Consider the following 14,537-nt stretch of genomic DNA (forward strand, 5'->3'; position numbering starts at 1 on the left):
GAACCAGCGACCTCCCAGTCTCAAAGCATATTTGGTATTGGAGTAATCCAAAAGTAATTGAAAGTAATCCAGTCAAAGTAACCCTACCCAACCCTGACTGTTAAAAAATTATGCATTGTGATTTATGGATTTTTCTTTTTAGTTTATCTCTCTCAAAGTGGACATACACCTACGACAAAAAATTCAGACCCCTCCATGATTTCTAAGTGGGAGAAACAGCCAAATAGTAGTGTTCAAATACTTATTTTCTTCATGGTACCGGAATATATACGGTAACTAAAGCAAAAAGTGACCTTTTTCTTGTACGGATTCCCGATGAAGTTCAACATAAGTTCATAGAAATCAAAGCGGCACACAATGGAAATAAAACAAAGAAATCGCTGACCAAAAAGGGCAAGGGGGCAGAACGACAAATCCCGAAAGTACGAGAGTAATTAACCGAATACGCTTGCAGGGAAAAGTGCAACGTAAACAACAAATACTTTTGGAGCCGGAGGTCCAAACTCATCGTCCGACGAGCGACGCGGAGGAACAAGCTGCCTATTAAAGTGCCCGGATTCGCTGATGGGGTGAAGGTGAGTTTTAGGCCCCGCCCACTTATTCCTGTCCGCAAAAATAGCATCCGAGAGTAAAAGGATCGTAATATATTAACATAAAACCGATTCGGACTTCTAAAAATAATCTCCAGCCTGTAAACGCCCCCTGCTTCAGAAATGAGATTTTCCGGGATGATATGCAACCCATGGGCAGCACAGTGGCGCAGTGGTTAGCGCTTGTCCGGCACAGTTCATGTCATGGGAACCTGTAGTGGGTTCAAATCCAGCTCCAGACTTCCTGTGCGGAGTTTGTATGTTCTCCCCGTGCTAGCGTGGGTTTCCTCCGGGCACTCCGGTTTCCTCCCACGTTCCAAAAAAACCATGCATTTCAGGTGAATTGGCCGGTCCAGATTGTCCCTACGTGTGAATGAGCGAATGAGTTGTCTGTCCCTGTGTGCCCTGCGATTGGCTGGCAACCAGTTCAGGGTGTCCCTTGCCCACTGCCCGGAGATGGCTGGGATGGGCTCCAGCCCCCCCGGACCCTAATGAGGATAAGCGGTACGGCTAATGAGATGAGATGAGAAAACAGTATAGGAGCTTTAACTCACAATTGGGCATCATTAAAACTCAGAGTTAACGCCTTAAATCTATTTAGTTAAGATTTAACACCCCAGTTAAAATTGCATTAACACGTTAAACCTTTCCCAGGGCAAAAGTTAAAGGGTCAAACCAATTTAAGCTTTTAATTCTTGAGTTGAAACAGCATTAAAGCTTTAACTCAGAATTGAGTCATTTAAACTCAGACTTAAAGCTTCGAACATGCTTTAATGCAAGAGCTAAAGGAGCTTTAACTCATGTGATAAAATAGCATTAAGGTTTGAAAAACTAAGAGTGAAAGTAGCTTTAAAGTTTTAACTCTTCAGTTAAAACAGAATTAAAGCTTTAAATCCGGTTCAACGCTAGTTAAAGAAGCTTAAATTATTGAATCTATTTCAACACAAAAGTAAAAGAGTTAAGAGGCTTTGAAGACTTAACTCGAGTTGAAACAGCATTGAAGTTTCAACGCCGAGTTAAAGCTTTGAAACTGCTCAAACGCAAGAGCTTAATAAGCTTTAACTCTTCCGTTAAAATAGCATTAAAGTTTTAAACCTTCCTCAAAGAGTTAAATCAGCTTTAAAGATTTAACACTTGAGTTAAAATAATATTAAAGCTTTAAACGTGCTTTAAAACAGGAGTCAAAGAATCAAAGCCCCTTTAAAGTTTTAACTCTTGAGTTAAGATAGCATTAAAGCTTCAAACCGGCTTTTTAGGAAGAGTGAAGGAGTTAAAGCAGCTTTAATTCTTAAACCCGGTTTTAACTCGAAACAGCATTAAAGCTTTAACTCAGAGTTGAGCCACATTAAAACTCAACACAAGAGTTAAAGGTTAATTAAAATAGCATTAAAGCTTTGAACCCGCCTTAAAGCAAGAATCAAAAAGTGAAAGCAGGTTTAAAGTTTTAACTCTTGGGTTAAAAGAGCAATAAGGCTTAAACTCATTACAGTTAGAGTCAATGTTTTTAACCTGCTTTAATGCAATAATTAAAGAAGCCTTAAAGCAGGGGTCGGTAATCTATGGCTCATGAGCCATATATGGCTCTTTTGATAAGTACATATGGCTCGGGGCTAAAATAAAAATCTCTCTGTGGCGTTCTGAGGTCAGGTGGTTAGATCCTGATTTTGGTACTTATATAGCCAAGGCAACACTAATTTTCCTCTAGGTTTAGTCCAGTTTATATCGGGCACTTTCTAACCTACAATTTACAGTCAGGGTGTCACAACAACTAACCCCGCTTGGCAGTAGGTCACCAAGTAAAACTCATTAAACTATGTCTGTTCACTGTTAAGATACTTTACAATGAAAACCCACAGAACGAACTGTAAACAGGTGAAAACGCCAGCAAACCACTCAGAACAGTTCGATTGGGTGAGCCGGATCCCTGCGCACAGCGCGAGGAACTCCCCTTCGTGCTATCGTTCTGTGCAGTCTGCCCTGATGTCAAATATCCTTCTCGTTTGCAGTATTTGGTGACATTTTTACAAAACAGCTTTGCTTGCACCTTGTTTCGAAATCATTATTTAGGACATAAATGGTGGTCAAAATGAGCTTCAACACTTAGGTAACTGAAGGCGGGAGACAAATTTGAATCAAATCGTTTTAAATTAATTCAGATTTATTTGTAAAGAACTCTTTAATGTCTTTGTACATAAAATAAGACAATAAAATTCCTCCCCCTCCTTAATATAGATATGGGACACAGGCTCTGGCATTCTCTGTCATGATTACTGATGCCCGCTCCTTTGGCGCCAACTCCCTCGGACTCTGATTGGCTCCCTGTCACTATTTAAACCCTCATCTATCTGTCACCTGTTGTCAGTCCGTCTGCGAACCTCAGTTTACTCTAGGCAAGCTTTTCGACCCTGACTTACTCCTGTTTTGGCTCCCGTCTGTTTCCCGGCTTCGCCCCGTTTTTTGATCTTGACCACGTCTACTCTCCTCTCCTGGCCTTGGACTCATTTCCGAACACGTTTTTGCTCTCCTGTCCTGGCTACTGACCTGTTTTTTTACGCTCCCGACACCGCCATCGCTCGCCACGGAAGTCCCACTTCCGCGTTCAGAGAGACCTGCTCCCCACGACCAGCAATCACCGGATCGTTTGTGCAATCCTTTCCTTTCTTCCCAATAAAACTGAGCGAAACGTACGCAAGTGGGTCCTGTCTCTGTTCTGGTCCTGACATTGTCATTATTTCATGAATTTGATCGAATCAGCAAATGACACACATTGACATAAAATGTGCTGAAGAACTAGTTTTTGTCTCGAGATCTGGTTTTCGGTTTTGTTCAATTTTGTCTTAAAATATACGGTGTGGCTCTCTTTGAAAATATTTTTGCTTTTATGGCTCGTTGGGTCAAAAGGTTCCCGTCCCCGAAACAGCCTTAAAGCTCTAAAAAAAAATGAAAAGAATCGTAATACATTGATTATTTTTGTCAAGTTTCTTTGTTTTCCCATCAATCACCAACCCAACAACTCATCTACGGGCCGTTTCCTAGCCCAAAGGCGGACTTTTTTCCTCCTGCAGCGCCATCTGCTCAGCCGACTCCTGTAAACACAAAGGGGGCCTGACGAGGGCCGGCAGGGGCCCGACGATATTAATCCCCCCCCCAGCCGACTCAACTTCAAAACGCCCCGGCGAGTTTGTAGTCGCGTTCGAGACCCAAAATGACACTAAAACGATCTGGCGCTGCTCTCGTTCCCGTCCGTGCAAGCCAACAACATTAAATTTGATTCATAAAGAAAACGATGAGGACAACGTGTCCCCCGTGCGCTCCAATGATGCAAACAAAGTCTTTTTTCCTTAGTTACAGTTGCTATGAAAACACAGGGAAGACATGCTAGTGTTTTTGTTGCTATTATATTAAACCAGGGGTCTCCAAGGTGGTGCTCGCGGGCACCGCGGCACACCCTAAGGACAGCTGAAATTCCTTGTGTACCTGTTCTGGTAATAGCCCATCAGGGTTGTGAATGACAGTCTATTTCAAGAGTCATGTGCGCTTTCATGACGCAAAGAAAGTATTTTTTCCTTAGTTACAGTTGCTATGAAAACACAGGGAAGACATGCTAGCGTTTTTGTTGCTATTATAGTAAACCAGGGGTCTCCAAGGTGGCGCTCGCAGGCACTGCTGCACGCCCTAAGGACAGCTGAAATTCATCGTGTACCTGTTCTGATAATAGCTCATCTGGGTTGTGAATGACAGTCTATTTCAAGAGTCATGTGCGCTTTCATGACGCAAAGAAAGTATTTTTTCCTTAGTTACAGTTGCTATGAAAACGCAGGGAAGACATGCTAGCGTTTTTGTTGCTATTATGTTAAACCAGGGGTCTCCAAGGTGGTGCTCGCGGGCACTGCGGTGCCCCCTAAGGACAGCTGAAATTCCTCGTGTACCTGTTCTGATAATAGCTCATCTGGGTTGTGAATGACTGCGTCTATTTCAAGAGTCATTAACATAAAACGCTAATGAGATTGTCTTTGCAACCCCAGAGCACGGTGTTTCTTTAACCCTACTCTTAACACTTCAACCGGTAATAACATAGTAACAATATAGTAATAAAATAATAAGTTGTCATTTTAGAAATGCATATCAAACTAGCTTGAAAAGGGTTGGAATACCCTGATATAAACGGCGTAGCTCGCTGATGATTTTTTTTTGTTTTAAAGAAGCTAACACGCTAACGCTAATCTGTATTTAATATTTCCCTGAAATAACAAATAACTTCAGAGTAATAGATTTTATTTTTTGCCAAAAATATTTGGTCACTGAACAAAATTGCAATGTCATTAAATGTTAAAGATTCAAAGCTTGGCCTCAAAGCTCCAAAGACACCCACTCTGAGTTAAAGCTTTAATGCGGTTTTAACTCAAGCTTTAAAGCAAGGGTTAATCTAACTTTAAAGCTCAAACTCAGAGTTTATGGTCATAAAAACTGATGATTGTTTTTTGTTTTTAAGAAGCTAACATGCTAACGCTAATATGTATTTTGGATGAAATCCAATAAAACCTTATATTATTTTTTTGGCCGATAACCGATATCAATATTGGATATTTTGGAAGAAATCCAATGAAATTCAATACCGTTTTATTTAGGCTGATACCAGATCAATACCAGAGATTTTGGATGATATTAAAAAAAAAACGTTATCTGTTTTTTGGGGCTGATATCAGACAGATATCAAAACAAATTTAAGATAAGGATCTGATGAAATGTGATACAGTATCGCAACTTGGTATGTGAGTGACGGATTTTGTATGATATTTGAGAAAACTAAATATCTAATTCTCGGGCTGATATCAGACTGGTATCAATATAGATTATTTAGGCTAAAATCCAATGAAATCCTGCACTGTTTTTTGGCTGATGTTTAAAAAAATATCAAAGTTTTGGATGATACCAGGTTAAACTATCTCTTTTGGTAGCTGATATCAGACAATTATCGAAAGAGGAAACTCAGACCGTCTTCAATAAATTTTAATACAATTTTTCGGGCTGATATCAGACAGATATCAAACAACAGATTTTAGAAAAGGATCTGCAACCTGATATGGGAGTGTTGGATTTTGTATGATATCTGAGAAAACTAAATATCTAATTCTTGGGCTGATATCAGACTGGTATCAATATAGATTATTTAGGCTAAAATCCAATGAAATCCTGCACTGTTTTTTGGCTGATGTTTAAAAAAATATCAAAGTTTTGGATGATACCAGGTTAAACCAACCATCTGTTTTGGTGGCTGATATCAGACAATTATCAAAAGAGGAAACTCAGACCGTATTCAATAAATTTCGATACAATTTTTCGGGCTGATATCAGACAGATATCAAACAACAGATTTTAGAAAAGGATCTGCAACCTGATATGTGAGTGTCGGATTTTGTATGGTATCTGAGAAAACTTAATATCTAATTCTCAGGCTGATATCAGACTGGTATCAATATACAATATTTGGGCTAAAATCCAATGAAATCCTGTACTGTTTTTCGGGCCGATGTTAAAAAAAAAATAAAGGTTTTGGATGATACCAGGTTAAACTAACTATCTGTTTTGGTGGCTGATATCAGACAATTATCAAAAGAGGAAACTCGGACCGTCTTCAATAAATTTCGATACAATTTTTCAGGCTGATATCAGACAGATTTTAGAAAAGGATCTGCAACCTGATATGGGAGTGTCGGATTTTGTATGATATTTGAGAAAACTAAATATCTAATTCTTGGGCTGATATCAGACTGGTATCAATATAGATTATTTAGGCTAAAATCCAATGAAATCCTGCACTGTTTTTTGGCTGATGTTTAAAAAAATATCAAAGTTTTGGATGATACCAGGTTAAACCAACCATCTGTTTTGGTGGCTGATATCAGACAATTATCAAAAGAGGAAACTCAGACCGTATTCAATAAATTTCGATACAATTTTTCGGGCTGATATCAGACAGATATCAAACAACAGATTTTAGAAAAGGATCTGCAACCTGATATGTGAGTGTCGGATTTTGTATGGTATCTGAGAAAACTTAATATCTAATTCTCAGGCTGATATCAGACTGGTATCAATATACAATATTTGGGCTAAAATCCAATGAAATCCTGTACTGTTTTTCGGGCCGATGTTAAAAAAAAAATAAAGGTTTTGGATGATACCAGGTTAAACTAACTATCTGTTTTGGTGGCTGATATCAGACAATTATCAAAAGAGGAAACTCGGACCGTCTTCAATAAATTTCGATACAATTTTTCAGGCTGATATCAGACAGATTTTAGAAAAGGATCTGCAACCTGATATGGGAGTGTCGGATTTTGTATGATATTTGAGAAAACTAAATATCTAATTCTTGGGCTGATATCAGACTGGTATCAATATAGATTATTTAGGCTAAAATCCAATGAAATCCTGCACTGTTTTTTGGCTGTTGTTTAAAAAAATATCAAAGTTTTGGATGATACCAGGTTAAACCAACTATCTGTTTTAATGGCTGATATCAGACAAATATCAAAAGAGGAAACTCGGACCGACTTCAATAAATTTCGATACAATTTTTCGGGCTGATATATGAATAGGGTATCAGCGTTTTTGGATTATATCAGACAAAATCCAATACCTGTTTTTTGGCTGATATAAAAAAGATACCAATAAAAAAGAATTTTGGGACTGATTTTGAACACATACAAATATCAAAAACGAACAAAAAAATCCAATGATATCCCATACTTGCTTTGGGCTGATATTGGGCTAGTATGATTATCAACATTTTGGATAAGTCTGCTTAAATATTGTACCGTTTCTGGAGCTGATATCGAACTGATATCAATCTAGGAGGTTTTAGTTAATATCTGGGAAAATTCACGATGATTTATTAGGCTTGTATCAAACTGATTTCAATAGAGATATTTGGGCTGAAATCCAATACAAGTTGATACTGTTTTTTGGGCTATTTATTGAAAATTAGAGATTTGGGGTAAATTCTGATAAATTCTGATATTGACTTTGTGGGGATGACATCGGACTGATATCAGACTGATATCAATTTAGGAAATTTGGGATTAAATCCGAACAAAAAAACTATGTTTTTGGGCTGGTATTGGAATATTTTTAGGTTATTTAAGACTCGGTGAAACCTTGTATAAATTCTACCATTGGTGCCGCACTGAGATTTTGACAATTTTAATCAAAGAGCAGGTAGAAAGATTTATGACATTTCATCATAAACTGTTACAAAATATTGTCTTAATCTTGGTTAATCGAAAAAATGATTAAAAAAAAAAAGATATATTAATTTGCTATCTTCACTCCCGGTTTTTCTGAACTGCAATAGTGAAAATGTCTTTCTGTAATCCAAATCGAATCCAAGATCCTCAAATGTCTTTAATTATTTTCATCAAAATTCTGATTTTTCTTCCCTGTTTCTGTTACCATGACAACCAAGGGCAGATTTCCTCTCCTATTAAGGACCACAGATTTGTTTGGATTCTTCCTTTTTTCTCTCTAACGTTGCTTAAAATTCGGAAGACTCAGCTGGCTCGGAGTAAATCCCCAGTCTGACTTCTTCTGACACTTTATTGTGGCGGGGACTGAAGGCGTTTCCTGGAGCCTTGACTCCGAGCTTCACCTTGAGTGATGGCGGCCATCTTTGTGATGGGTGGCCCCAGATGTGGCGCGGCCTTAAGTTTTAGTGTAAGGGGGAGGAAGGGACACTGGGGGCCACCTTTTTTTTTAACATTTCCAAGATGTCTAATTTGTATCTAATCAAGTCTGTAAATTGGGTTTGTCTTTTGGGTTCAATGTATAGTAGTATAGTACTTCTATATAAATCCTGAAGTGTGTGTTTGTGTGCGTGCATTCGTATGTGACTCATAGATTCCGAAATGGCTGAACCGATTTTTGTGAAAATGTACAGAATTGTACTTTAAGCCCCTGGGACTGTTTTTATCAGGGTTTAATGTCAAGGCAACCATAATAAATACCATTAAAATCAATAAACATCTGCTCTCCAGTATATGTGGCTTTGTATGCGGCTCTTTGGCACCCCAAGTGGCTCCCTGGCGCTCTTACAACAAACCCAATAACCTTGCTAAAGTAGAATGCCTGAAAACGCTGACCCATTATGCTTGTTTAATGAATAAAGACATAAAAGTTTTTACTTTGCGTGTTTTGACCATCGCAGGGCCTAACCCCGCAAAAAAACGAGGAATTACTGTATATGTGTTAACACTGTCACTTGAAACATTTCCAAAATGCGTTTTCTTTCCAGGAAAATAAAAATATACATACCGTATTTTCCGCACTATAGGGCGCACCGGGTTATAGGGCGCACCCCCAAAAAATAGTTTTGGGTCCTATATCTTCCATAGATAAGGCGCACCGGATTATAAGGCGCTACAATGGGAACGTCGACAAAACAGTCAGATGATTCAGTCCAACTGATTACCCCCTTAACATTCCCGAATCTTGCAAAGAAGCAAATACGTGTCGTAGACACGTGCGGATGCGGTGTCCGTACGATGTCACTTAAATGCGTCATTTCAAATATCATTCGGAAGGTTAAAGTCTTGGAATTCAAGAAATGCCAACCATTCCTTAGTTTCTATTTTCTTTTTCGCTCGCAACTTTACTGTGCATATGACAATAAACACTTGGAATTGAGTTTAATTCACTCAATTCATCACAGCAACATCAAGATCGTTCTAAAACAAGATACCGGGAAAATATAAAGCCGCATTGCTCACCTAAGTTCTCACGTTCAATAATGATACGCAATCATGGTCTTCCTACAACTGTGAGTGTAGTAAATCCAGGAGAGTAAAATATTTATAAATACAGACTAATGAAACATGTTTCTTTATGGCGTAGATTAGCAAGCTTGCCATTCAGTCATCTTTTTCGGCCAATTGCAGGGTTTGTTTTGGCCCTCTAGCGTATCCGAGGCTCCGAATAACTTCAGCCAATAGCGATCGATTTAACGGATGATTGACACATCTTTTTCGTCCAATTGCAGGGTTTGTTTTGGCCCTCTAGCCAATCCGAGGCTCCGAATAACTTTAGCCAATAGCGATCGATTCAAATGATGATTGACACATTGGTTAGCCAATGAAACGCAGGTATATAAATCCCAGCATACACCGCGAACGACTTCGCCTTCGGGGGAAAATCGAGTCGGCGGCTGTTGCATAAGTTGCGAGACCTTGCGAATTTAATATTGAGCCATATATAAGGCGCACTGTATTATAAGGCGCATGGTCAGCATTTGAAAAAAATTAAGACTTTTAGGTGCGCCTTATAGTGCGGAAAATACGGTATATCATTTCACCAAGCGTGAATTTTGCTATAAAGCGACAGATTCCATATTGACAAATGTAGAAAACAATTACTCTTTAAAAAACGTCAACCGTTGAAGGAAGATTCAGGCGGCTAAGTTGGCTAGCTCGACCCCAAAATACAGCGATGTAGCAAAACTAAACAAAAAATAATTCAAAAACTAGAATTAGTCAAAACTCAAATAATCCAATACCCATTTAGCTATATTTAGAACCGTTTTGCAGGCTACTCATGTTGTCATTGATGCTAACCACGTGCTAGGTTCACCACCTAAGCGGAAACATTAATTAAAACGTATTTGTATAGTTAGCATAACGACCAACAAAAGAAGGAAAATAAATCATGTATCCAACAATATCCTAATCCGTTTAATTTTCATGACTCCGCGTCGTTAGCTATTCATTAGCAAGAGCGTGACCAGGATTTTCCCGCCTCTGATGCTAGCTTCCCGCCGCGGGCGCGAGAACAGAACATTAGCGCAGTGCGTTGAGTTCATGCTAGCAATTCTCTTTCATATTCTTTGCTTATGAATTCTGAGATTTTGGACTCCTGAAACAGCGCTGATTTTTCACAATATGAGGACAGACAGAGACCTTTTATTGCAGTTTTTTTTAAAAAGCATCATAAACTTGTCAGGTTCTGTTGTTTATAACAGCTTACCTGTCATAAAACTGTCCAAAAGAGCATTAAAAATTCAGATTGCTGGCTGTAATTATATGCATTCTTGTGTTCCAAACATTCCCAACATTCCTGAAATTCTTTGCCAAATCATGAATGATTTATGACCCATCATGTTTCTGCAAATGATATGTAATATTTGTATTCATGAATGTGATTATATGCATCCCTTAAATGCCTGACATTTCTGAAATTATTTTAAGAATTATGATTGATTTATGACATGTCATGTTTATATAAATTAGCTATGACATTACTATGTTTGACAGTAATTATATGCCATCCTGAAATGTCTAATGTTCCTGAAATTCCTTTGTGAATTATGATTGATTTTTGACCCGCCATATTTACACACATGAACGTTGAAATTATGATTTACAACACTAATTATACGAATTCCTGAAATGCCCAACATTACTGGAATTTTTTGTAAATAATAAATTATTTATGACCCATCATGTCAAATGATGGGCATGCATATAACCACTTTCAATAATCAGTTCCATAACACCGTTGCACAAATATGATTTGTTATAAATTACCCGCAGATCATAAATCAATTTCTGGAATATTTGTAATGCCAAGAACACATATATTCAGATATTAATCTTAATTTTAATTGTGTTGTGTAGATTGTTTACGGGGCAGCACGGCGGCGCAGTGGTTAGCGCTTGTGCGGCACAGTTCATGTCATGGGAACCTGTCGTGGGTTCAAATCCAGCTCCAGACTTCCTGTGCGGAGTTTGTATGTTCTCCCCGTGCTTGCGTGGGTTTCCTCCGGGCCCTCCGGTTTCCTCCCACGTTCCAAAAACATGCATTTCAGGTGGATTGGCCGGTCCAAATTGTCCATAGGTGTGAGTGAGCGAATGAGTTGTCTGTCCCTGTGTGCCCTGCGATTGGCTGGCGACCAGTTCAGGGTGTCCCCTGCCAACTGCCCGGAGATGGCTGGGATGGGCTCCAGCCCCCCCGCGACCCTAATGAGGATAAGCGGTACGGCTAATGAGATGAGATGAGAGATTGTTTACGGTCTTATTACTGGTGGAGAGTTATAAAACAATTAAACCTGCAGAAAAGTTGGGAATTTCAGGAATGCATAAAATTAGTCATAAATCACAATTTTATAACTCAGTGATAGAACTACGAAGGGTCATAAATCATGCGTTAAGAAATGTCATGCATTTAATTTATCTTAAACGAAAAGTCTTTATTATCATATAAAAGGTCGGAATTCACTCATGATTCATAAAAAGGGATTTCAGGAATGATAGGAATGCCAAGGATGCATATAATCTGACATTTTACAATTTCCTTTAAAAGTTTTATGACCGGTTGAGGATTATAAAAACAATGAAACCTGTGGGAAAGTCAGGGATTTCATGAATGCATATAATCAGTCATAAATCATAATTTTGTAACTCATTTGCATTAGTATAGGGGGTCATAAACCATTCAGAAATAATAAAGGAATTTTAGGAATGCTAAGTATGCATGCAAGTAGACATCTTGTTTTTTGAACAGTATGACAGTTGGAGGGTTAGTAAACAAACTTGCAGGAATGTTAGGGATAATCCCAGGCATAAATCATAATTTCGTAATTTATTTGCATTAGTATAGAGGGTCATAAACCATTGAGAAATAATAAAGGAATTTTAGGAATGCTAAAAATGCATGTAAGCAGACATGTTGTTTTTTGAACAGTTGAATGACAGTTGGAGGGTTAGTAAACAATCAAACTTGCAGGAATGTTAGGCATAATCCCAGGCATAAATCATAATTTCGTAACTCATTTGCATTAGTATAGGGGGGTTATAAACCATTCAGAAATAATAAAATAATCTTAGGAATGCTAAGAATGCATGTAAGCAGACATCTTGTTTTTTGAACAGTTGACCGACAGTTGGAGGGTTAGTAAACAATCAAATTTGCAGGAATGTTAGGGATAATCCCAGGCATAAATCATAATTTCGTTACTAATTTGCATTAGTATAGGGGGTCATAAACCATTCAGAAATAATAAAAGCATTTTAGGAATGCTAAGAATGCATGTAAGCAGACATCTTGTTTTTTGAACAGTTGACCGACAGTTGGAGGGTTAGTAAACAATCAAACTTGCAGGAATGTTAGGGATAATCCCAGGCATAAATCATAATTTCCTAACTCATTTGGAAAAACATAACGGGTCATAAATCATTTATTAATCATAAAGGAATTTCAGGAATGCTAAGCATTTCAGGAATGCATACAATTTCAGTAAGGAACGATAATTTCACAATTGTTTTTTTTTTTAAATGTGACGGGTCATCAATCACCCATGATTCATAAAGCAGTTTCAGCATTGACAGGAATGCATATAATTAGACATCAATCTTAATGTATATCCTTTGACAGTTTCACGACAGCTAATGACTATAAACATTTAAAAAATGACCGATTTATGACCCATTTGACAAAAGCCGCACTGTAATATTCCTGAGGAGGACTAATCATGGGAGGAAGAGGGAAACAGATGAAGACGAGACAGCAAATAAACCAATATGCAGGAACCCTCATCTTCTGAAGCAAACCCCTACTCAGCCCCCTCCTCGACCACCCCTGCACACAATATTAATCTCCAAGCGCCTCCACCACCACCCTTAGCTCTTTCCTGCATAATTGAAAGAAGGTGAAAACAATGCAAGTGTGTAGGATGCAATGATGACATAATCCTTAAACTATTTAGAGTTAAAAACTAGGATTAATACAAAATAATTGTTTGATAATGAAAAAAAATGGGATACTCGCATATTAGGGTTTAATTGGTGCGTAAATGCTCTTATTGTGTTGTTATTTATTCATATTAACTGATTTTTAAAAATGGTGTGCTAGGTTTTATAATAGAGGTCCGGTTATTATATTGTAAAACTGGTTTTTGAGATTTAAAAAAAAAATGCTATTAAAACGCATGAACATCTTTAAAAAAGTGTAATAAAATCAAAATAAAAACTCACCATGTTTTAAGAGATAGTCTGCTCCTTTCTTGAATACCCATAATAAGCAAAAGCAACCAATCAAGGGATCCGGAGAAGAAGCCCCCAAGAATAGTTTACGCACGCGGGTTCCGAGCGGTGCCGTCCGGCCGCCGCGCATCCTTCGGTTCTCTCGCCATCACGCACCGAGACGCTCCGCATCACTTGCCCGGATTTTGTCAACTTAAGCCGGGTGAAAAGTGGCGTACGTCCGCTCCATCCGCGGAGGGTGGCGCCTTCGGAAGGTGGCGCCGAAGTGTTCAAGGTTGCCCGCTCAAGGTTGCGCGATCTCCGCGTGCGTTTGCGGAGAGACCCGCGCGCGTCTAAAGGGGGAGGGGGCGGTGATGGTGGGTTGATGTACGGGGGTGGGGGCGTCAACTAGTTGCGTTCATTCATGTGTGGGCGCAGGCGGATGGGGTCCAAGTTTTGACCACCTGAGTGAGTGAGTGAGTGAGTCTGATTGCATGAGCGAGTGAGTGAGTCTGATTGCATGAGCGAGTGAGTGAGTGAGTGAGTGAGTGAGTGAGTGAGTGAGTGAGTGAGTGAGTGAGAGAGTGAGAGAGTGAGTGAGTGCGTGAGAGAGAGACTGATTGCGTGAGTGAGCGAGTGAGAGACTGATTGCGTGAGTGAGCGAGTGAGAGACTGATTGCGTGAGTGGGTGAGCGAGTGAGTGAGTGAGTTAGTGCGTGGGTAAGTGAGAGACTGATTGCGTGAGTAAGAGACTGATTGCATGAGTGAGAGAGTGAGTGAGAGAATGAGTGAGAGACTGATTATGTGAGAGTGCGCAAGAGTGCGCCAGTGGGTGCGTGCGTGAGTGAGAGAGATAGAGTGATCGCGTGAGTGCCTTAGTGAGAGAGTGACTGACAGACTGATTGCGTGAGTGAGCGAGTGAGAGACTGATTGCGTG

General features: G+C 39.1%; 1 protein-coding gene across 2 annotated transcripts in view; it reads right to left on the minus strand.

Annotated features, from left to right (window-relative positions):
* The window catches only part of htr1d (5-hydroxytryptamine (serotonin) receptor 1D, G protein-coupled), a 149,942-nt gene that overhangs the window by 34,070 nt on the left and 101,335 nt on the right, over positions 1-14,537 (minus strand). Inside the window, exon 1 of one of the 2 annotated variants that reach the window (XM_088354865.1) lies at positions 13,613-13,991. The exons of the other annotated variant lie outside the window; for it this stretch is intronic. The gene's annotated coding sequence lies outside the window, so the exon portion shown is untranslated. Of the gene's footprint in view, positions 1-13,612; positions 13,992-14,537 lie in introns of those variants that run through there. 2 annotated transcript variants of the gene reach the window in all.

The sequence above is a fragment of the Urocampus carinirostris genome, chromosome 15 (genome assembly GCF_059441175.1).
Source record: "Urocampus carinirostris isolate Australia breed hairy pipefish chromosome 15, RoL_Ucar_1.0, whole genome shotgun sequence".
Taxonomy (NCBI): Eukaryota; Metazoa; Chordata; class Actinopteri; order Syngnathiformes; family Syngnathidae; genus Urocampus; species Urocampus carinirostris.